At 47.2% G+C, this 22,350-nt stretch overlaps 1 protein-coding gene across 1 annotated transcript in view; it reads right to left on the minus strand.

Annotated features, from left to right (window-relative positions):
* PGK1 (phosphoglycerate kinase 1) overlaps positions 1-15,061 on the minus strand; it is a 36,281-nt gene extending 21,220 nt beyond the window's left edge. Inside the window, exon 1 of the mRNA XM_040999446.1 lies at positions 15,056-15,061. The gene's annotated coding sequence lies outside the window, so the exon portion shown is untranslated. The remainder of the gene's footprint in view (positions 1-15,055) is intronic.
* Between the last annotated feature and the right edge of the window lie 7,289 nt (positions 15,062-22,350).

Consider the following 22,350-nt stretch of genomic DNA (forward strand, 5'->3'; position numbering starts at 1 on the left):
GGATTCAAGTAGCTAGGTCCCTACCACCCACAGGGGAGGCCCGGGTTGAGTTCCTGGCTCCTGGCTTCACCCTGGCCCCTCCCAGGCCATTGCAGGCATTTGAGAAGTGAATTAGCAGACAGGAGCTCTCTCTTTGATTCCTTCTTTTTCTCTGCTTCTCAAACATATAAATAAAAAAAATTCAAATGAAATTTTGGAAATTCATGGAAAGTAAGGAATTTCTTTCGGTGCAAAAGCTATGGGTCTTCACACTGTGGGTGTTACAAAAAAGCGATAGAAAATTTATGTTCTAGCGAAAGCAGGCATGCATTTCAAAACTTCTCTGCACTAAAATGAACTTTACCTTTTAATTCCTTTTTTGTGTATTTTCTTACAGTCCCCTTCTATTTTGCTGCTAAGCAGTGGGTAAGTAATATGAAGTTCCAGGAATGGCTTTTTTTTTTTTTTGAGATTTATTTATTTTCATTGGAAAGGCAGATACACAGAGAAGAGGAGAGACAAAGGGAAGATCTTCCTTCCGATGATTCATTCCCCAAGCAGCCACAGTGGCTGGAGCTGAGCCGATTCAAAGCCTGGAGCCAGGAGCTCTTCCAGGTCTCCCATGCAAGTGCAAGGTCCCAAGGCTTTGGGCCGTCCTCGACTGCTTTCCAGGCCACAAGCAGGGAGCTGGATGGGAAGTGGAGCTGCCAGAACACAAACCAGTGCCTGTGTGGGATCCCAGAACATGCAAGGCAAGGACTTTAGTCACTAGACTATCGCACGAGGCCCTGAAAATATCTTTCTGTACTATTGAAATAAGAGTGGTATGTGTGATCAAATTTGTTATTTTAAAAAATTTTGGAGGGAGGATTCTACCTCTGCTAAAGAGACTATTAAGACTGTTGTTCCCACTGAGAAATAATTAAAATCTCAACTTTTCCTTTAAAGATTGATTTATTTGAAAGGTAGGGCTGCAGAAAGAGAGACAGGGAGAGGCAGATTTTCCACCCACTAGTTCACTCCCCAGATACCTGCAATGACCAGGGCTGAGTCAGACTGAAGACAGGAGCCTAGAACCCTCTTCAGGTCCCTCATGTGAATGGCAGGGGCCCACATGCTTGGGTCATCTCCTTGTTACATTCCCAGGTGCATTAGTAAGGACTGGATGGAAAATGGAGTAACCAGGACTCAAACCTGCACTTGTCTGAGATGCCAGCTTCGCAGCAGTGTCTCAATGTGCTGTGCCACAATGTTGGCCTCTTATGTATTTTTTTAACGTACAGAACTTTAAAATATCATCTGTTTTCCCCAGCTGTAGGAAACTGCCTAGGTTGTCTTGTACCTGGGCAAGAGTTAGACTGCTGGGAGAAAAGTAGCCAATATGCCAGTATAGCTGTCTATTCTTTAAAAAAAAAAAGATTTGAGGGGACAGGAGGCAAAGCACCCACTGTGCATCTACGGATGCTCACCAGCACCTTTGAGAGTCATACAGTGCCTGGAGCCAGGAGACTGGAGCCAGATCAGGATGAGGGTCACCGAGGGCTTGTTTGACATATAAAATGATTTTATAAGGCTTCCATGGACAAGGACGTTGCACCAGCAAGTAATGAAGAGAGCTGAGACTGAGGGTGGATTGCATGAGGGAAACTGGAGAGCCTCCCCTAGCCAGGCCACCATGCCCTCCAACACACACAAGAACCAAAGCTAGGGGAAGACCAGACCAGGCCAGGTTGCAGAACCAACCTGCGAGAGCCAGGACTGGAGGTGTGCCAGACCAAACTGCGACATTATTGGTGGCAGTAGCTCATATGGGCACCAGTTCCTGTTCCTGGCTGCTCTACTTCCAATCCAACTCCACGCTAATGGCCTAGGAAAGCAGCAGAAGCTGGCCCAAGTGCTTGGGCCCCTGCACTCACACAGGAGACATGGGTGAAGATCCTGGTTCCTGGATTCTGCCTGGCCCATCCCTGACCATTTCAGCCATTAGGAAAGTGAACCACCGGACAGAAGAGGCTGTGTGTGTGACTCTGCAGTTCAGATAAATAAGGCTTTTTTAAACAAAACTTCCAAAGGTAGTGAAGCATTATAAAGCCAATTTTCAAGAAAGAAACTGAAATACATAAGGTCGTGTTTGGAATTATTTTTCCCACAATGGTGTCTGTGAACTCCAACACAGGCAGCTGTAAGACTGAGAAAAGGAGCAAGACTTCAGTAGATTCAAGAGACTGGAGGAGAATAAATCAGACATTGGGGCCCACCAAGGAGAAGGGTGTCTGATAAACCCCAAAAGTTTTTGGATTTTTTGCAACCCTAAATGGCAATACCTTGCGAGTGCTATGACTAGGAACAGATAAACCCTCCTGAGAATGAAGTCCAGGTTCTTATCTTAATCTACAATCGAACAGTGATCTGCAATTTCTAGTCCCCTTATCTAGCATCAAGAAGGTCAGAGCCCTAGGGTTGGAGAATTGTCCCTAAATTAACAGCAAGATTCTTGATGGAAATGGATTCTTCAATGACAGAGAGGGAAGGCAAAGGTCAGGTCTGATCCAACAGTGGGCTCTAAAAAGCCTGACTGAAGTCAGGGCTAAAGAAGAAAGTCTTTGTCAAGTTACTGCTATCTGAAGGCTTTAGTGGGACGAAGGGATCCCCCTGCTAGATGATGCTCACATGGTTGTTGACAATGATCTCACCACATGGTCCTCTCCTCTCCATCAAGCTGATTGAGTGTCCTCACAACATGACGGCTGCATTCCCCCAGAACGAATGACCCAAGTGAGAGGATGAGGAGAAAGCCACAATACCATTTATGATCTGCTCTGAGACATCACAAACCATCATTTTAACCACATTCCATTAGTAGTGAGACACTAAGTTCATCCCACATCCAGGAAAAGGATAATCAGGCTTTATCTCTTTAAGTAAAAAATGGGAGCAATTTGTGGATATTTCTTTTAAAAAAATTTTTTTTAGATTTATGTGTTTTTATTACAAAATCAGGTATACAGAGAGGAGGAGAGACAGAGAGGAAGATCTTCAGTCTGATGTTTCACTCCCCAGGTAACTGCAGGAGCCAGGAACTTCCTCCAGGTCTCCCACATGGGTGCAGAGTCCCAAAGCTTTGGGCTGTCCTTGACTACTTTCCCAGGCCACAAGCAGGGAGCTGGATGGGAAGTGGAGCTGCCGGGGTTAGAACCAGTGCCCATATGGGATCCTGGCGGGTTCAAGGAGAGGACCTTAGCCACTAGGCCACGCCGCCGGGCCCCCTCCCTTTTCATTTTTACAAAGAATCGGTATATTCAGAGACAGGATTTTAGATTTTTTTCTATTAAAGCTAATCTTTTAAAAGAAGATTTATTTTTTACTACAAAGTCAGATATACAGGCCCGGCGCGGTGGCGCAAGTGGTTAAGTCCTCGCCTTGCACGCCTGGGATCCCATATGGGTGCCGGTTCTAATCCCAGCCGCCCCGCTTCCCTTCCAGCTCCCTGCCTGTGGCCTGGGAAAGCAGTCGAGGACAGCCCAAGCCTTTGGGACCCTGCACCCACGTGGGAGACCCGGAAGAGTCTCCTGGCTTCGGATCGGCATAGTATCGGCCGTTGCGGCTCACTTGGGGAGTGAATCATGGGACGGAAGATCTTCCTCTCTGTCTCTCCTCTCTGTATATCCGCCTTTCCAATAAAAAATAATAAAAATAAATCTTTAAAAAAAAAAGTCAGATATACAGAGAGGAGGAGCGACAGAGAGGAAGATCTTCCAACCATTGATTCAATCCCCAAGCAGCCATAATGGCTGGAACTACGTGGATCTGAAACCAGGAGCCTGGAGCCTCTTCCAGGTCTCCCACACAGGTGCAGAATCCCAAAGCTTTGGGCCATCCTTGACTGATTTTCCAGGTCACAGCAGGGAGCTGGATGGGACCGGGATTAGAACTGGTGCCCACATGGGATCCTAGCAGTTGCAAGACAAGGACTTCAGTCACTAGGCCACTGTGCCAGGCCCTATTAAAGTTAATCTTGCTTCTGCCTTTTATTTTATGTTTTCCTGAAATGCATCTTTAACTTTGATTCTTGGCCCAGGCAACCTAAAATCCTTTTAAAGATTTACAGAAGCAGGACTAACGATGAGGATCTACAAGCATCATTGTGGTGGGCTGCAACAATTAGCTCGTAAATGCTCTCAGTTACATTTTATTTTCCAGACAAGGAAAATTCTTTCAAATTGGCTTTTCAGGAACATAGTACACTGGATGCTTCAGTATGCATCTCTTCTATTTTTAAAGATTGATTTTATTTATTTGCAAGAATTACGCAGATGGAGCTTGGAAGTGGGAGGGGCAGGATATGGGAGCAGGAGAGGAAGAGAGAAAGAGAGACAGTGTGAGAGGGAGAGAAATGAAATTTCTAATCACTGGCTCACTCCCCCAAATGGCTGCAACAGCTGCAATCTCCAGGGGTTGCCGGGAACTTGGAATTCCACCGAGGCGGCCCACATAGGGCTGGAGCCGAAGCACCTGGGCATCTTTGGCTACCTTCCCAGGTTTATTAGGAGGGAGCTGAATCAGAAGCAGAGCACCTGGGTGTTGGGGTGCAAAGACCTCGAGTAAGACTCCAAGGCGAGTACAATGATTTTAATTTTGCATCCGTGGCAAGTGAAATGATACTGCTTTCCAGTGCAGGGGCAACCTCTTGCCATGAGCAGGAAGCTACTTCCTCTGGTTTCTATAGCCAGTGTCTATGGGAAAATCAAAAGCTACCTGACAGTGGGCAAATATAGATTGGGGCTTATTGTGACACAAAGCAGAAAGCAGGCAATAGAATTTTTTTTTAATTAATTACGTTGCATTAAGTGACACAGTTTCATAGGCTCTGGGATTCCCCCAACCCCTCCCCGCAGGCAATAGAAATTTACAATGCATAGGTTTGGGATTCTGATCCTATCGGTTCAATGCAGACAGTAGTGAAACAGCATGCCTGGAAGGTAGCTAGCTGTCTTTCCTCTAAATCTCAAAAATTCCAAGATTCTCCCTATCTCCTGTCTGCCTCCTGGTGTTTCAGGAAGCAGGAGCCTTTTCTCATAACAGGGTGCAGGTATCTCTTTAGAGATTCCAGATTTCCAGGAGCACAGGTACCTTGACAATTAACCCTATCACCTGCAACTTGAACAGGCACTCATAAGGGAGGCCAGTGTTGCAAGCAGTTTAACTTGTTGTACCACACAGCCAGCCTCAATCTCCCATAAACATTTCTAATAAGGGCATAGCTGCATTCCTTTAACCAGCAGCGAGAAGCTGATTGAGATGCCCATGCGTCTCAGTGCCCAAATTCCACTTCCAATTCTAGTTTCCTACTAATGCAAACCTGGGAGACCGCACTAATGACTCAAGTGCTTGGGCCCCTGCCACCCGTGTGGTAGACCTGAATGGAGTTCCAACATCTTGGCATCAGCCTGGCCAACCCCCGGGCACCGTAGACATATGGTGAGTGAGCTCTCTCCCTCTCTCTCTTTCTCACCTCTCTCTCTCCATGTTCTCAAATTAAAATAATAATAATAAATTAATTTTAAAAAAAAAGGAATGCTAAGTTCTTAGTTTGAAAACCATTTTCAGAAGGCCCGGCAGAGCTCTCAGCCACTTTCACACACCTTTGGCAATTTGGGTCAGTACCACCATTTTCTTTCTGAATCTCTCCACCCGCTGACCCATCTGTCAATACAATCTGTAGCACTTAGCAAGCTTCCATCATAAATTCCACTTTTACTTAGTGTGCTGGGAAAATGTGTATGTTGTTTCAGAAGATATTCTGATCCACTTAGGTGTGATGATGAGCTGACAATGTTACTCAGAATCTCCCTTTCAGAACTGAGTCACTCATTTTTTTTAATTTATTTATATTTATTGGAAAGTCGGATATATACAAAGAGGAGAAGAGAGAGAGGAATATCTTCCCTCCGATGATTCACTCCCCAAGTGACTGCAATGGCTAGAGCTGAGCCAATCTGAAGCCAGGAGTTTCTTCCAGGTCTCCCACGCGGCTGCAGGGTCCCAAGGCTCTGGGCCGTCCTTGACTGCTTTCCCAGGCCACAAGCAGGGAGCTGGATGGGAAGTGGAGCTGCTGGGATTAGAACCGGTGCCCATAGGAGATCCTAGCACATTCAAGGAGAGGATTTTAGCTGCTAGGCCACCGCACCGGGCGCTGAGTCACTCATTCTTAACAGTGAGGAGTATTGTACTCAGTTCACAGTTAAGTCATTCCTCAAGAAATTACACTCTGGAAAAATTCTGCATTGCCGAAGGTTCTGCTCCCTTCCCTGGGGCATGCAACAGTGGTTAGTCACAGCACTCACAAAAGGCTGACTTTGCTTCGTTTCTGGCCATTTCTAAAGGACCACCACCAGTTCAGAACTGTCTTTGGATGCGACTGAAGATTTTATCGCAATCTGTACCCCCTCTATCCAGTCCTTATTTCGTCACTCCTCTATAACTGTCGTTTCCTGAAGCCCATCCCCCAGCCCACATACTCCCCCTGCACATCTGTCTCCATCTCACAGCCTGCTCCCCAGGGAAGGTAGACAACCATTCTCACATGGTCCCTATGATCTTTATCCTCTAGCGTTCTCATCTTTGGATAATTCCCTCCTCCTGTATGTGAATTAGGCCTATGACTTATTTCTGAATATGGCAGACATGATGGGATATTACTGCCATAAGCTGGTTCCCATGTGGATGTAAGAGCCCACCTAGCTGGTACATCCTAGAGTGACCCTTGTTGGCTCTGAAATAAACTGCCCTGTTGTGCAAGGGCCTGTGATGGGGTACACAACAGAGAACTGTGGGGGCCTGCAGGGGGCAACAGAAGCCCCTGGTAGAATCAAGAAAACAGGACCTCACTCCTCCAACTGTAAGGAGATGAATTCAGCCAAAAATCCTTAGAAAATAAAAACTGGATCATGCCTTAGTTGAACCTCTGCTTATGCCTCCCCTGCCCAACACCTAGCTTATAACTCGGTAAGGCTTCGAGCAGGTTACCAAGCCAAGATCTCAGTGTTATGCCATAGCTGGTAAAGGTACCACCTGCATATGAGCACTGGTTCAAGTCCTGGCTGCTCCATGTCCTGTCCAGCTCCTTGTTAATTCCCTGTGAAAACAGCAGATGATAGCCTACAGGTTTGGGCTCTGTCACCCACATAGATATGGATTCAACTCGTGGCTTCTGCCTGACCCAGCACTGACCATTGTGCGCAATTTGGGAAATGAGCCAGTGGATCAGAGAACTCTGTCTCTCTCTATAACTCTGACTTTCAAGTAAATAAATAATTTTAAAGAGAAAAGATAGACTCCTGAAACTTTTAGAAAATGTGTGTGAATGTGATGGCTCAATGGCTAAATCCTCACTTTGAATGTGCAGGGATCTCACACAGGCACCCGTTCGTGTCCTAGCCGTTCCATTTCCCATCCAGCTCCCTGTGCGTGGCCTGGGAAAGCAGTCGAAGGTCGCTCAGAATGCACACAGAAATGCATATGATGAAAAAACCACACATGGATTTTATTTTTTAAAAAAGATTTATTTTTATTATTATTTTTTTATTGGAAAGGCGGATATACAGAGAGGAGAGACAGAGAGGAAGATCTTCCGTCCCATGATTCACTCCCCAAGTGAGCGCAACGGGCCGATTCTATGCCGATCCGAAGCCAGGAGCCTCTTCCGGGTCTCCCACGCGGGTGCAGGGTCCCAAAGCTTTGGGCCGTCCTCGACTGCTTTCCCAGGCCACAGGCAGGGAGCTGGAAGGGAAGCGGGGCTGCCGGGATTAGAACCGGCGCCCATATGGGATGCGGGGCATGCAAGGCGAGGACCTTAACCACTTGCGCCACCGCGCCGGGCCCCACACATAGATTTTAAAGCTTCATGTGAGAAAATAAATTTACCTTTCAATTCCATTTGTCCTGAACCTTTTGAAGAACCCACGTATTCAGATCCTCAGTCAGGTCTCAGCCATGTCATCTCCACTGCCGTATAACGGAAATCTTCCAAAAAGTTTCTTTTCCTATACAACTTTATTATTTTTAGGATTTTTTGATTAAATTATCTGAAATCTAGTTCACAATTTCACTTACATGGTTAATACATTTTCATTTATGGAATCTTAAATTGATTATTTTCTATGGATAATATTAGAATCGAGAAAATACTGTCTACTAAATGGAGTATATTCTCAGTGCTAGCTTCTGAATTAGGAATGTACAAATATTTCAGCTCAAATATTTTCACAATTTCTGCCCTTTTGTCTCCATTCAGAGTAACTTTCTGGGGCTAATGTTTTTATCAGACAGAAATCTGTCTAGCATATTGTATTTATTTTTACTTTTTCTGACTTTTTTTTGCCAAACTTAGATACCAAGCCTTTTAGGACCTCTTATTTAATTTGTGTAATTAAAGTTTAATCCCCATCAAACAGATTTCCCACAAAGGGAGATATTTCAATATAATTACAAAACTTCAAAATCAAACTTTGCACACCAGCTGAAGGCTTTTCTGGTGTCCAACCATGCTTTATTCTTCCACAGCATATGTGCACTTTAGTGATGTAGGCTGGAACATTAGTTTTTATCTCTGAAAACTTTAGAGCTCAAGGTAACACATTTTCTTTTCTTTTTTTTAAAGGATTTATTATTTTTATTGGAAAATCAGATCTACAGAGAGGAGAGACAGAAATATCTTCTATCCGTTGGTTCACCATCCACGTGGTCGCAATGGCCAGAGCTGCACCAATCCAAAACCAGGAGCCCGGAGCCAGGAGCTTCATCAGGGTCTCCCATGCGGGTGCAGGGTCCCAAGGCTTTGGGCCGTCCTCCACTGCCTTCCCAGGCCACAGGCAGGGAGCTAGATGGGAAGTGGGGCTGCCAGGATTAGAACCAGCACCCAGTTGGGATTCCGGCATATGTAAGACGAGGACTTTAGCCATTAGGCCACCGCACCGGGCCCGGAATATTATTTTTGAAGTTTTGTTTTTTAAAGGTTTATGTGTTTATTTGAAAGGCAGTAACACAGAGAGAGAGAGAGACAGACAGACAGACAGAAAAGAAGAAATCGTTCTTTGGTTGGCTCACTCCCCGAGTGAGCACACACTAGGAGCCAAGAATTCCACCCAGCTCTCTCACGTGGCTGGTGACAACCCAAGTACTTGGGCCATGTTTCACTGTGTCTCAGGTGCATCAGTTGGAAGTTGGATCAGAAGCGCAGAGTAGTCCAAATGAAACCAGGTATACTGACAAGAGATACAGGGATCCCAAGTGGCACTTGAATCCACTTGTTAAGTAATTAACAGAACTCTTTTGTAGTCCACCAATATAACACCAACCTGTCAATCGGCAAATATTTTACATACGTTGAATTATTTTAGCATCCTCAACTCTGAAAGAACCATAGTGTGGGCGATAAGTTATTGCAGGATTTCTTTAAGGCATAAGAACTGTGTGATTTTACCATAACCTCTGATTTAGCAGGTCTGTAACCTAGATCCTCTTTCATGCACAAAATAAGCCATCCACAAATGTTAAGATGTCATTTCTTTTGACTGTTGAAGTTATCCATTCTTTATAGCATTCGGATATTAAAGGAAGGGAGATAGGAAGTTCAGAGTCAGTATAAACAGGCACTAGTTAAGTTCCCTGAGGGGCCTCTTTTTGCCAATTAATTCCTTAACAGGCCCCAAGTGTTGCCTCAGAAATAGATCTGCCACCTCCAGGGACATTGGAGTAAAGTAATGAGAAAAGAGCGAACAAAAAGGACAGGCCTATTGCAACACACACACACACAGACTCATGCCTGCCTAACTACCTTAACGTCAGGAAGCTGGAAGGGAAAGCAGAACTCGGGCACTGGGGCGTGGGATGCAGGCATCCCAAGCGGCACAGTGACAGCTGCACCGAACTCCCTCCCCAAGAACACCTGGTTACAGTCAGGCACACGGCAGGAGACCGCATTTTCCCACCCTCTTTGTAGCTGAGAGTGAGCAACCTGTGTAAGCTCTTTTCGTTTTTTGTTTTTTTTTTTTTAAGATTTATTTATTTTTTATTACAAAGTCAGATGTACAGAGAGGAGAGACAGAGAGGGAGATCTTCCTTCCGATGGTTCACTCCCCAAATGACAACGGCCGGTGCCATGCCGATCCAAAGCCAGGAGCCCGGAGCTCTTCCAGGTCTCCCACGCGGGTGCAGGGTCCCAAGGCTTTGGGCCGTCCTCAACTGCTTTCCCAGGCCACAAGCAGGGAGCTGGATGGGAAGTGGAGCTGCCAGGATTAGAACTGGTGCCCATATGGGATCCCGTGGCGCGTTCAAGGAGAGGACTTAAGCCGCTAGGCCATGGCGCCAGGCCCATGTAAGCTCTTTTCACACTGGGACCCTGAAAAATAAAGATCCTGGTGTCTTCTGGCTTTTTTCTCCATTCCCACTGTCTGGGAGATGGCAAAAGCTAGAGCAGTCACCTTAGACTCAGAATTCCCTTATCAGCACGGGACCACTTACCTCTGTACTGCTGTAGAACCCCCACATAAAACCCAAGCTGACTTGCTCAGTGCACAGTGGAAGCCGATCACCGACTTAAGGATGGTGGAAGAAGGAAATGTATTTAACAATGTGCAGAACAGAGAGCACAGCCAGCTCTTGCTCAGTTCCCAGACTTTCTGAGGGATTAGGGGTTGAGACTTCCGAAGCAGTGCTTCAGCCCTGTGGGATCGGTTCATGAGCAGGTCTCTGATTGGTTCTCAGTGCTCATGGCCCAGGATTGCTCAGCCATATAACTATTGGTGTATCCTGAGAATGTGAAATGATGGCAAAATGGACACGAGCCTGTTTGAGGTCTGCTGGTAGACGATCAGTTGGTTGGCTTAGGACCTAGGGTTTCTATGAATCATCTCCAACTGCTGAGTCTTGTCTGGGGTCTTGGGAGGTCAGCCTGACACACGCACCAGTCTCTCAGGGACTTGATCTTGAGCTGACTCAGTATCATCACGTTGGAGATAGAGGAACTGCAAGCTAAGGAAGAGACATCAAACGTGCTTTGGGGTTAGGCACCCTTACATTACATTGCGGGAATCTGCAGGCCCTGCTGGACTCAGAGCGCCCCTCAACTGCAATTAGACCAGGTGCTTCTTTAAGAATACAACCAGGGGGGCCTGGCGCGATAGCGTAGCAGCTAAAGTCCTCCCCTTGAATGTGCTGGGATTCCATATGTGCACCGGTTCTAATCCCGGCAGCCCCGCTTCCCATCTAGCTCCCTGCTTATGGCCTGGGAAAGCAGTTGAGGATGGTCCAGAACCTTGGGACCCTGCACCCGTGTGGGAGACCTGGAAGAGCTCCTGGCTCCTGGCTTCGGATGGGCGCAGCACCAGCCATTGCGGCTGTTTGGGAAGTGAATCATCAGACATAAGATCTCCCTCTCTGTCTCTCCTTCTCTCTGTATATCCGCGTTTCCAACAAAAAATCTAATAATAATAATAATAAAAGAATAGAGCCAGGAACCATAAAGGTGAGCAGAAAAGCAGGATTTACTAAAAGGCAAAAGGATAGTACACCCAGAGACACGGTTATCATCAAGATTATCTCAGAGAATCGTTCCCACTCAGGTTGTGGTCTTCCTTTTTGTAGGATGAGATGCGGTGCTTGAGGCAGGGCCTTAGTGGATGTCCAAAGCAGGCAGGGTTGGGGGCGGGACTGCAGCACACGTGGTGACCTTCATGACGGTGACATGGTGCATGATGGGAAGTGAGGCTTTGCTGCGTGATGCGGAATGGACCGAATCTTCGGCCACGTTGAAGCAGCAGGGAGGAGATTGGGTTTTGGTCAGTGTGTGTGGAGTTGGGGTGCAAGGCTGGGTGGCACGGATTTACTCTTAACAACAATGCTGATAAGGAAGTTTCTTAACTGTTAGCATAACCCCATATCTGGCTTCTGTAATCATTGCTTGACTTTGCTGCATAAAGAACAGGACCGACGCCATGATGGGCCTAAGTTTGGGAAGTAGGCCTAAGTCTAAGTTCGCTTCAAAGTCTCATTTTCCTCAGCCTGATGGAGTGGGCAGGGGGAATGACCTTGAAGATGGGCCAATCAGAGGCATCCGCACGTCCGCAAGTGGAATGTGGCTTCCACCGGTACGAGCCCTACGTGACCAAGATAAGGACCGCTTGCTGGAGGGAACAAAAAGAGTCTGCAAGAGACCAGCAGGGTCCTTGCCAAGACTCCACTGCGATGGATGAGACATGGACCCCAGCTCGAGCTAGCAAGAAAGTTTCTCTGCTCTTGCATTGTTGCGTGTGGAACCTGTCTGTCCGTGGTTCGGGGATCTTTTGGCCCTAACATGTGCAACTTGAGTGTTGGCCGTCACTTGCTCCTTGCCACGCTCTAGCTACCGCCTACTCACATCAAAAGCATAAAGGAGAGGGGTTTGGATTTACTGCTAAAGCAGCAGTAAAGTCACCTTCTGTCCCGTTCAAACTCTTTGTACAAGGCTTTTTTTTTTTTTAAAGATTTATTTTATTTTTATTGGAAAGGTGGATATACAGAGAGGAGAGACAGAGAGGAAGATCTTCCGTCCGATGATTCACTCCCCAAGTGAGCGCAACGGGCCGATACTATGCCGATCCGAAGCCAGGAGCCTCTTCCGGGTCTCCCACGCGGGTGCAGGTTCCCAAAGCTTTGGGCCGTCCTCGACTGCTTTCCCGGGCCACAGGCAGGGAGCTGGAAGGGAAGCGGGGCCGCCGGGATTAGAACTGGCGCCCATATGGGATCCCGGGCGTGCAAGGAGAGGAGCTTAACCACTGCGCCACCGCAGTGGCACCTCAACTTGCACCCAGCCTTGCACCCGAACTCCACACACACTGACCAAAACCCAATCTCCTCCCTGCTGGTTCAACAGGGAGATTCGGTCCACTCCTCATCACCCTGTACAAGGCTTTTATTGAGTGGGCTCCTATGCACGCCACAGAGGCGGGATGAATACCTGTCCTAGTGCATAGAAGTCGCTGTCTATGTTTATGTCTGCTAGTAGGAAGCAGCTGAGAGACCGTCCAGCTGCTATGTCTTCTCTGAAGTAAGATTTGAGAATGACAGTGAGGCATGGCAGGGTAAGAGATTTGAGAAAAGTAAAAAGGGTTGCTGGGATATCAGTGAATGAGTTGATCCACAAAAGAGGATGAGGTCGCTGAGCACATAAAGGGCTCATTGAGATTGCCGGCCAAGAGTTTATGCTGGTGCTAGGGAACTCTGTGGAGAAACTTCTCTCACCTGCCCGGCAGCGCCCTGTCTGTGCCACCACCTGCTGCCTCCCACCATGTGCGGGAGCGAAAGGCTGGGGTGAAGGTTGGAGCTGGCGCGCGAATCCGGGCACTCCAGTGTGGGATGAGATGTGTCGACGGCTTAACTGCTAGGCCCGCACCCACCCTGTTGCTGCTTGAGAGTGTGCCCTGGGAGCCGTGGGGCAAGGGACACCAAGACAGAGGCCGCTTCAGAGGCGACAGCTGGAAGACAAATTCCACTTCAGGCAAGGCCAGGTTTTTCTCATAAAGGCTCTTGCCTCATGAAGTCAGTTCCACCCAATGTAATTTCCCCCTTTGATTTATTCAAAATGACCAAACTTGGTATCTTTGATTCCATCTTCAAAATCTGCTTATATTTACCATCACAGTAATTTGACCCTGGATGTCACATCTATAACCTCTGCCATCTTCTATTAGCTGGGGGCAAGGCTCGTAACACCTCCTCGGCCCACCGCAGGGCACACACACTGAAGGCCAAGGGCTCACCCAAGGACGTGCATACAGAGATGAGTCAACGCATCCCATCGACTCTGCAACATTGCCTGTCACAATACGTTTTCACTTCTTTTTTTTTTTTTAAAGAGTTATTTATTTTTGGGCCCGCGGCATAGCCTAGCAGCTAAAGTCCTCACCTTGAACACGCCAGGATCCCATATGGGCGCCGGTTCTACTCCTGGCAGCTCCACTTCCCCCAAGTGACCACAACGGCCGGTGCTGTGCCGTCCCAGAGCCAGGATCCAGGAACTTCTTCCGGGTCTCCCACATGGGTGCAGAGTCCCAAAGATTTGGGCCATCCTCGACTGCTTTCCCAGGCCACAAGCAGGGAGCTGGATGGAAAGTGGAGCTGCCAGGATTAGAACTGGCGCCCATATGGAATCCCAGTGCCTTCAAGGGGAGGACTTTAGCTGCTAGGCCATGGTGCTGGGCCCTGGATTTTTTTTTTTTTGTAACCAAACATAAAGCAAATGCAGAAATCATAAAAGACATAAATTAATTAGAGCATCCATTATGGAAAATAGTATGAAATTTCCTCAAAAAAAATTAACAATAGAACCACCATTTGTTCCATTTGGTCAGGCCAGGTAAGGAAGCTCTACCCGTAGGCAAGTGTGTGGGTTGTTTCTGGAGGGGGAAGTGGACCAGACAGGGCAGGGCCAGCTTTGCCTCACTGTCAGGTGCAGGAGCCAGGCTGGAGTGTAGGTCATGCTGGACTAGGCTATCACATCTACTAATCTGCATGAGCCAGGGATGGGAGCAGACTGGGCAGGGCTAGGCTGCAGCACCCACCAGTGAGAATTGGGACTGGGTGCAGGCAGGACAGGCCACGCTTCAGCATCTGATGGCAAAGGCCTAGATGAGGCATGGGCTATGCTGAGCTGGGCCAGAGCAACCACTAGCATGCACAAGATCTGTGCCTGAGAACAGGCCTCGTTGGGGGGGCTAAGGGGATGCCTTGACTAGGTTGTGGTTCCCACTGGTGAGAGTGGGAGCTGGAATAGGAGCGGTAATCTGGGCTGTACATGACTGCAGTGTCTTTCAGCATGGTTGTGGACCGGGTCTGTGCCAGACAAAGCTAGGCTCCAATACTCCAGCTTGTGAGAGCCAGAGTGGGGGTAGGATGGGCCGAACTGAGTCTCTGCCACTGCTGAATCACACAAAAGCTGTGTCTGGGTGTGGACCGAGTGTGGTTGGGCTGTAGCACCCAACAGTAAGAACCGGAATGGGTGTGGACTGGTTTGACAAGGCCACTGTTCCTTCCAGTGGACTGAGGAAGTGGACTGAGTCTGGGCCAAGGACCCTCTGCTGTGTGTGACATCTGCCACTGGAGGAGACCTCATAGAGGAGCTTGGGGGACTCCTCCTTCAGCATGTAGTCCCTAAAGGTGAATGCAAGAACCAAGGCCGGGAGCAGCCCAGATCAGGCTAGGTTACAGTACCTGCTGTCATATGTGGGGGTCAGGTATGAGGACAGGACAGGCTGGGCCAGTTCATAATACCCACTGGCAGATCTGAGAACCCGAACAGGGTGCAAAACAGGGTGGGTCAGGCTACAATACCAAGCAGCTCACATTAGGGCCAGGGCTGGGGGCTGGCTTGGCTGGGTTAGGCTGTAGCACCCACCAGCAAGATCTGGAACTGAGGGCAGACCCAGACCAGGCCAGACTATAACACCTGTTGGTCTGCATGTGAGCTGGGTTAGAAGGAGAGCCAGGCTGGGCTAACCGACTGTACTCACTGGGGCATGCATGAGCCAGGGTAGGTGGCAGGCTGGTTGGGCTTTGCTGCAAGCATCAGCTGATAAATGCTGGGACTGGGGGAAAATCCTGTTAAGCTGAAATACACAACCACCTGGAGAGTACAAGATCCAGGACTGGGAGTAGGCCCAGCGGGGAAACTGATGTGGCACCTCTCTGATGGGCTGCAACTCCCTCTGGTAATCATGACAATCAGTGCTGGTGGTGGGCCAGGATAGACAAGCGGTGGCACCCACCGGCATTAGTGTGTGCTGGATAGTGGGGCTGGTTAAACTGAGATAGGCTTCAATGCCCATTGATGTGTACAAGAGGTGAATGAGATGTGGAATAGAGTGGACCAGTCTGGGAGCCTAGTAGGGGCTACTGGGAGTTGCTCTGACTAGGCTGCAGCGCCCTCTGGTGTGCATGAGGGCTGAGTGTGTGGTGGGCAGGGTTGGGCTGCATCACAGCATCCATTGGTTTACATAAGAGACAGAGCCTTGGGACTCTGCACCCACATGGGAGACCCAGAAGAAGCTCCTGGCTCTTAGCTTCAGATCAGCTCAGCTCCAGCTGTTGTAGCCATTTGAGGAGTGATCATTCTCTGTGTTTTTCCTTCTCTCTGTAATGCTGACTTTCAAAAACAAATACATCTTTTTTTTTTTTAAAGTATTGACTCAATGGCCCTATCTTGTCCTTTCTCTACTCCCTCCGCTGCATGCATCAAGAGGGTCCCTCACTGGGCTGCCCCTCACAAGCAGCCTCCCTTGGGAAGGAAGTCACTCCAGATCCTTCCCTCCCTGCTTCCCTCCTCACATCTGCTCTCAGAGCTCACTGTCTCGCAGCCCATCCTCTCCGCCTACCCTGGTCAGCAGACTAATCTTCTGTATGAGGCTACTCCAAAAACTAGTAGGAAAATGAATTTAAAGGATAAAGTGATTTTGCTGTAAAAAGTTTTGAATTTGCAAATGCTGCCCTGTTTGGAGAGAGGACTCTTGCAGAGGCACAGGCAGATTAGCCACCCGGATGGGAAGGTCAAGTGGAGAGAGAGGGAAACGAGCGATGCTGTCACAAGTTCAGAAATGCCAGCGGACCTCAGAGGCAAAGCAGGGACAGGACGGTCCCCAATGCCTCTGAAGACGTGTCAGCTCAGCCGACACTTTAGTTTTGGACCCAATAACCGTGACAGGATTAATGTATTTTGGTTTAAGCCACCATGTTTGCAGTAATTAGCTACAGCAGCCACAGGAAGCTGTCAGAATTTAGCAATCTGCTCTCTCAATTAACAACTGGAGCATTGGGCTGCCAGGCAGGACCAATCGGAGGCCAGGATACTGTGATTCACTAAACAACCACCAGGTGGCGGTGCTGTACAGAGGATAGCCAGGAAGCGCTTTTCTGCTACTCGGTGTTCCCTTTACCGGTCCTTGCTTTCATCCTTCCACCCTCCAACCCAGTGACCAGAATCTTTCTGCCTCTAAAAAGCAGTAGGCTTGAGCGTTAGACATCTTGGGGCAGTATGGATTACGGAAATTAGGTTGGGCATATCAGTGGTAGTGTAAGCAGGAAATGAAGTCTTGCCTTTTAGGGTGACTGTAAAAGAGATACAAATGCAAAATCAGTTATCACAAGCATGCAATATAAGAATGTATAGAGAAAAATATAGAGGAAAGCACAGGGAAGGTTAACAGTATGTTGGGTAATAGAACTATGGTTTTTTCTTTTTTTTTTTTTTAGTAATTTCTAAATGTTTTTAAGTGAAATCTATTACTGTTTATTTTAAAATACTGTGAAATAGTACAGCTATCCAGTTTTCCCTATTATTTTTTTAAATGTCTATTTATTTGCAAGGCAGAGTTAGAGAGGAGGAAAGACAGGCAGAGAGAGAGAGATCTTCCATCTGCTGCTTCACTCTCCAAGTGATTGCAATGGCCACGGAGGAATCCAGCTGACACCAGGAGCCAGGAGCCTCTGCCAGGCTCCCACACAGGTGCAGCCTCCCAAGCACTCAGTCCATCTTCCGATGCTTTTTTCACTGCATTCGCAGGAGGCAGTTCGCAAGTGGAGCATCCACATGTGATGCCAGCGCTATAACGACAAGTATACCTGCTGTGCTACACCACGCCCTTCCTCTATTTTTTTTTAAAGATTTATTTATTTACATTTGAAAGGCAGCTTTACAGAGAGAAGGAGAGATAAAGAGAAGGTCTTCCATCTGCTGGTTCACTCCCCAAATGGCCAGAATGGCCAGAGCTGAGGTGATCTGAAGATGGGAACCAAGATTCTCTTCCAGGTTTCCTACGTGGGTGCAGGGTCTCTAGGCCCTGGGTCATCCTCTGCTGCTTTCTAAGGCCATAAGCATAGAACTGGATTGAAGGTGGAGCAGCCAGGACTTGAACCCGTGCCCATAAGGAATGCTAGTGCCACAGGATGGAGGATTAGCTTATTGAGCCACAGTCCTGATTACCCACCATTACTTAAAAAAATATATATATTTATTTACTTATTTATTTATTTAAAAGGCACTGAGAAGAAAACATCTTCCATCTGCTGGTTCATTTCCCAAATGGCAGGTGCATTATTCGGTGGTGGATCGGAAGCAGAGCAGCCAGGACCCAAAGCAGCACTCTGACGTGGGATGCTCCAAGAAGTGGCTTAACTGGCTCCATCACAATGCCCACCCTAATTTCTTGTCATTAACATGACAGCACATTTGTCACAAGCATTTTCTTGCCACTTCGCATGAACTTTATTGCAATGCCCTCATACGTTATCAAGCTTACAATGAACAGAGCTGTGTCTTTCGGGGAATGTGATCCAGGTCTTCCTTTGGAGATGGCCTTAGGCCCTGGGGAAGTAGACAGTATTCGCAGCTGCATCTTTGCGTCTGCAGCTGCTGCTTTTGGGTGAGGCCATGCTCAGACACCCGCTGCTGTGCTCCTGCCCAGGATCCTTCAGTCAGGGCAGAAAGTGTCCTAGTGAACATCCAGTGGCTAGGCACACTGCTAAGCCTTTCTACACACGGTTCATTAGCTCCTGAAAAACAACATAGAAGCTGTTATGATCATTCCAATTTTATGGAAGAGAAAACCGAGGTTTGGAGAACTTGAGTACCAGGTTTATAATCCCTAAGTGTTTGGGATAAGCCTAAAACTCGAGTTAACTGATAACAATGGCCGTGCAATTGTGGGGTTGCTTGACTTCCGGCCGTCTTTGCTTTTCTAGTTGAGTTAGCATTTATTCTCTTACCCATTTGACACTTTAATCATACTTTGAAGAGACTGGGAGAGAGAATGAAAGAGAGGTGGATCTTCCATTCATCCGTTCAATATCCAAATGGCTACAGCAGCCAGGGTGGGGCCAGGCCGAAGTTAGCAGCTTTATCTGCAGCTGGATCAGAAGTGGAGCAGCCAGAACTCTAACTGGCACCCATACTGAATGTCAACACCCCGGGCAGAAACTTAACTTGATTTGCCACGATGCAGGTCCTTTGAACCATCTTTTTACATCTGTATACTACCTTCTAATTAAATAGCCAAATCTATTAAACAAGGAACTGTAATTTAGTCACATGTATAAGCCACCTAGAACCTGTCATTGAGCTTACAAATTGTGGCTTTTCATTCATTGCTAGTTAATGTTTCTGACCCCGGAGGCAGTTCAGCCAGTTAGATTTCTCTGTTGGTGTGCTTATACTCAACACTTTTTCAACTTAGAAAGATTCCCTTGAGACATGTGTTTGAAAACTACAAAACTATTCAGCCTGGACTTGGAGCTTCCATAACCAGCAATAGTTTTCTATCATTTCTTGCTCACTTCTTTAAAAATTATTTTTATTTCAAAGGCAGATTTACAGAGAGAGAGAGATCTTCCATCTGCTACTTCATTCCCCAAATGGCTGCAAAGGCTGGAACCAAGGTGATCCAAGTCAGGAGCTTCTTCTGTGTCTCCCACACGGTGCAGGGACACAAGAACTTGAGCCGTCCTCTGCTGTTTTCCCAGGTTATAAGCAGAGAGCTGCATCGGAAGTGGAGTAGTCAGGACACCAACCAGCGCCCCAATAGGACGCTGGTGCTTGCAGGTAGAGCCTGTTGAGCCAAGGTGCTGGCCCCTCCTGCTCACTTCTTAAGCCCTAGTGTTTGTGAGCAGGTCCTCAATGATGTAAGGATGCACGAGGTTTCACTACCGCTAGAGGTGGAGTAAAGCAACATCACAGATTATTGCACTAAGTGGTATTACTGGGTCGATGCACCTTCTTCATTTCAAGCCAGACCGTCACAGCCAGGGTTCAAGGGCATCTACAAGCCTGTCTGTTTAGTCCCTGAGTTAATTGGGTCTCTACATTAGCCTCACTTTTGTACTGTGTATCTCTACTTCCTGGGGTGATTCTAGCGCACCCAAGTTGCTTACTCTTTCAAATAAGCACAAATGTAGCTTTCAGAGCCAGTATGTTTTTGTAGTACATGTGCTGCTGGAGCAAGCATGACAGCCGCTATATTTTTACATTTACAATTAGAATACATATTATTTTTACAAATAACAATGAAAATCTACCCAGTGATAAAAGGCTCCGGTGGAACTCTGGGAATCACTGTGTATTTTGCTGTTCAGAGGCATATCCTTACAACGTTCTCCGTTAGCTCACAACTTACATGTACTTGAATGTCATTCCCACATGTTATATAGGAAAAAAAAAACATGTTTTATAGGAAAAAAATAACATGTTATATAGAAAAAAAAAACACAGGACCCGGTAGCGTGGCCTTGAACGCACCGGGATCCCATATGGGCGCCGGTTCTAATCCTGGCAGCCCCACTTCCCATCCAGCTCCCTGCCTGTGGCCTGGGAAAGCAGTCAAGGATGGTCCAAAGCTTTGGGACCCTGCACCCATGTGGGAGACCTGGAGGAAGTTCCTGGCTCCTGGCTCTGGATTGGCACAGCACCGGCCATTGCGCTCACTTGGGGAGTGAATCATCGGACGAAAGATCTTCCCCTCTGTCTCTCCTCCTCTCTGTATATCTGACTTTGTAATAAAAATAAAATAAATATTAACAACAACAACAACAACAACACAGCATTGATCTAACTATGTATTTATTCATAGAATGATTAATAAGCAGTCCATCACAGAGGTGCCATCAAGTGGCATCATAGGTAACGAACATAATTTGAAAAAAGTGAAAATAATCTACAGCAAGGTAAAATTATATTATTGTCACTGTTATTCCTTTATGAAACATTACAAACACAGAAATCCAAAGAATATTTAATGATTAAATTTGAACCACGGGTCACCTTAGAGGAGTTAATATTTGGAAATAGAACGTTCCTTGGATTTCCTCCATGTAGGAAATTGCTCAGCTCAGCGCTTCGCAAACCTGCCTGCGCCTGGCATCACCTAGGGCTCTTGTGAGCAGGTGGCCTGAGATCCATGAAGTCCGGGTGGCGTTTCTGACACACTTCCAGGGGATATTGCCTTTAAACACAATCACCAATCCTTGATGAAGAGCAAATGTGTGCTTTCCAGGACGCCTACTCGTCATGGTCAGCAGGCGCACACAGTACCTCTTTGTTATGAATACAAAACTGGTACTGCAAGTCCAGTTTGGAAAGTTTGGAGCTTAAAATTCATATATGAGAGTAATTCACCATACCGAGTTTTCTCCCCCTTTATATCAGCATTTGAAGGGAAGAAAATTCCAGTTCCTTCTAACAACTGAAAATCAATGCATACCTACCTTTCCTGGCAGGAAAACTTCATCTCAGGTGATTTTTTTTTTCCTGTTACAATTTAACCTTCTCCTTATTTCAGATTGGTAGAGAAAGGAACTACATAATCACTCCCAAATACTTTCGAAACAATAAGCAATTAGACTTTCGAAAGCCTTTGCTAAAAATGTGGGGGGGGGGGGAGGCTGGTAATGCAATCTATGAAGATACTGGCTAGGTAAATATTTAATCCATATAATGACAAGACCGCATTAACAAGTAAGACAACATTCCATTTATCTAAGATGGTGTTGGGGAAAAAAAGATTTTTTTTTTTAATTCCAATCATAATTCCAATTCTTTTCTCAGATGATCTCGGAAGCTGGAAAGAACATTTCATTCAAGGAAATAATCGTCCCTTTACTGCAGTAACTGGTATTTTCTTAACGAAAATCCTTGCTGGTTTCCTACTGGGAGAATTAAGTTGTAAGAGGCAGAGCTTTTGCCCTGGGTGGTGATGGCGGGTGGGAGTAGATGCACGGCTGCCCGAGCAGTGCTTGCCCACAGGGAGGCACCCTCCGAAGCGCCCCGGGCTTGCCTAAAGGCCCTGCCAATCTCTCTCGAAATTCCACAGTGTTAGTTATTTAAAAGAATGTAAGAGTTCTAGTTTTCGGTTATAGGATATTAAGATACTTTACGCGCAGCTAATTCTCGCAACCTGGTTCTTTACCGTGAGCTGAAAACACCAGACGCAACGACATATCTTAGGAAGTTTATTCCAGCGAGGCAGGAATAGGGGAAGGGGAAGGAGGGGGAAGGGAGGTAAGAAGGAGGAGAGGGAGAGCAGGGGAGAGGAACCAAGGAGAGAGCAAGAGCAAGAGAGAGAGCAAGAGAGAGCAAGAGAGAGAGAACCGAGTGGGGCAGGAACAGGGGAAGGGGAGGGAAGGGAGGAAGAGCAGGGGAGAGGAACCAAGGAGAGGAAGACAGAGAGCAAAAAAAGGGCGAACCGCACCTGGGGGCCTTTTTTGTCTGCCAGGTGTGGGAGGGCGGGGATTGGGAGGGATTGAGGGCAAGGCCCCAGGGGATTGGTGCCTGCAGGTGAATGCCTGGGGATGATT

This window comes from Ochotona curzoniae, unplaced genomic scaffold (assembly GCF_017591425.1).
Source record: "Ochotona curzoniae isolate NIBS_2020 unplaced genomic scaffold, NIBS_Ocur_1.0 scaffold_1852, whole genome shotgun sequence".
Classification (NCBI taxonomy): domain Eukaryota; kingdom Metazoa; phylum Chordata; class Mammalia; order Lagomorpha; family Ochotonidae; genus Ochotona; species Ochotona curzoniae.